The sequence below is a fragment of the Palaemon carinicauda genome, chromosome 3, assembly GCF_036898095.1.
Source record: "Palaemon carinicauda isolate YSFRI2023 chromosome 3, ASM3689809v2, whole genome shotgun sequence".
Classification (NCBI taxonomy): Eukaryota; Metazoa; Arthropoda; class Malacostraca; order Decapoda; family Palaemonidae; genus Palaemon; species Palaemon carinicauda.
This window is the reverse complement of record NC_090727.1, coordinates 188,930,801-188,933,035: the sequence shown is the minus strand read 5'-3', so window position 1 is coordinate 188,933,035 and position 2,235 is coordinate 188,930,801. Positions and strand designations below refer to the sequence as shown.

Genomic DNA, 2,235 nt, shown 5'->3' with positions numbered 1-2,235 from the left:
ATCACAGGAGAAGTAGGATGACGTCATAAGCGGTGAAACGATGGAAGCGGATCTGGCAACAAGCAGTGGTACCAGATGAGGGTGTTTACCACCGTTTCGAATCTGCTCACAGGGCGTAGACCGGTGGACAATGTTTGAATGTGATGACCATTGGTAACTCAGGCATTTAATTCAGTGTGTGGCCTTGGACGACTGGTGCAGTGCATCACTACCATGATACACAGGAAAAAAAACAAGGCCAAAAAAATTGCACAATGTATTATGATCATTGCTGTACTCTGTGAGGAGGAGGAGGAGATGCCAAGAAGGGAATGGTGCAAGAACTGGTTGCACAAACGAAATTAAAGGGGAAGCCATGCAACTATTTTCCAAGAATTGAAAACTGGCTATGAATCGGACTTCACGAACTATATGCGCATGGACCCAAATACTTTCTACGATTTACTGGAAAAGGTTAAACCTGTTATAACCAAGCAAGACACCTGTATGAGGGAGAGCATTTCACCTGCAGCACGTCTGGAAGCAACGTTGATGTATCTTTCCACTGGGTGCTCCTTCAGTGCCCTTCAATACAGTACAAGATTTTCAAAACCGAGTCTATCTGCAATCATTCCTGATACGTGCAAAGCCATCTATGATGTGCTTAAGGATCCATATTTAAAAGTAAGTAATGCTTGATTGTGACGGTGCATATTATATTATGAAGGTAATGAAAATGACTTGCATAATGTGAAGTACATCCCTACAGTTGAGCATAGACGCAAGATTAATTACTTACAATATACATCTTGTTATATGTATGTAAAAAATAGCTACGTGCTTGGTGTTTGGCTATTCGTACATTACCCACCTTGAAGTGCAACCAGTCGGGTAAAACTGCATCTTTACATATATGTAAAGTTCTTCATGAATAGTTTCTAAACCTGGGACAAACACATACTATAACTGTTACTTTCACAGCTTTAGGGTAAACATGTTAATGCCAATTTCAATAAAGACATAATTATGGTCATACATAATTAGACAACAACCTTGGTTGAAAACGTGAGCTTCCCTAATTTTTCCAGATAAAGTACTTCAGAAATTAGTTTCTGTGCATGGATCCTTTTTTCTTCATTCATCTTCCGCAAATCATTGGCAACAACATCACCAAAAGCACTTTGTTCATCACTATCCTACTTCTCCGATCGAGATAGTTCCTTCAGTTGATGAAGCGCTTCTTGAAGCACCGCATGCCTCTCATTAGTGGGTAGAGACCTTTTTCTCCCTCGGGTACTTTGAGTCTGAATGCGTGAAGACTCATGCGTTGCAGGTCGTACATTATCCTGTGATGTACTTGGGACAAGTATGACGGTCCTTGGTGTTGTATGGGTTACAGTACCATGTTCATTTTGTTGAAGTATAGAATCATTGAAAAACTGAAAATAGATAAATACCATTAGTGTATGCCAACGTGTATTATTTTTCTTGATTTCCTGTCACATACACACGAGAGAGAGAGAGAGAGAGAGAGAGAGAGAGAGAGAGAGAGAGAGAGAGAGAGAGAGAGAGAGGGGGGGGGTAATAGTTTATATATATCGAGAATGCTTAAAAAACCTTAACATTCTTCTCATATTAACAGACACCCTAAACAGCGAAGGAGTGGATGCGTGTAGCAGAGGGGTTTTCCAGGAAATAGAACTTTCCTAATTGCATCGGAGCAGTTGACGGGAAGCACATCCTGATAAGGCCACCACCTGATAGTGGTTCCTTCTACTAAAACTACAAAGGAAGCCTTGGTAGATAAGAAAATTGATGTCTGACCAAAGATAGTTAAAATGCCAAAGCTTCATCAGGATTTGGAGGTCCTCAGTTCTAATTTATTTACTCTCTTTTCTTGGAGTGCTGAAACTCATCAGAAAACTCTCTACCTGCACATCTGAAAATGATGTGTTGATTTGTAATGATGTCTCCACTGTTGTTTGTTCTACCGGCTTGTCTTGCGAAGACATGTTGGTTTGTTATGCTGTGTTCACTGGTGATTGCTTTACTGACCTATCTCATGACGATAAGCTGGTTTACGATACATATTAAACTATTGACTGTTCTACAAACACATCTGGTAATGAGAGGTTGGTTCATGCCAATGTTTCTGCTGTCAATTATTCTACCATTTTGGTTAGTGATGTCATGTCCTCTGACTGTTCTGCTAACCTGTCTTGTGAAGACAAGTTAGCCTATAATGAATCAATTATT

The 2,235-nt window shown here is 40.1% G+C and overlaps 1 pseudogene; it reads left to right on the top strand.

The window, feature by feature from the left end:
- The first annotated feature begins 213 nt into the window (after positions 1–213).
- On the top strand, positions 214–1,786 carry LOC137636044 (uncharacterized; annotated as a pseudogene).
- The last annotated feature ends 449 nt before the right edge of the window (positions 1,787–2,235 follow it).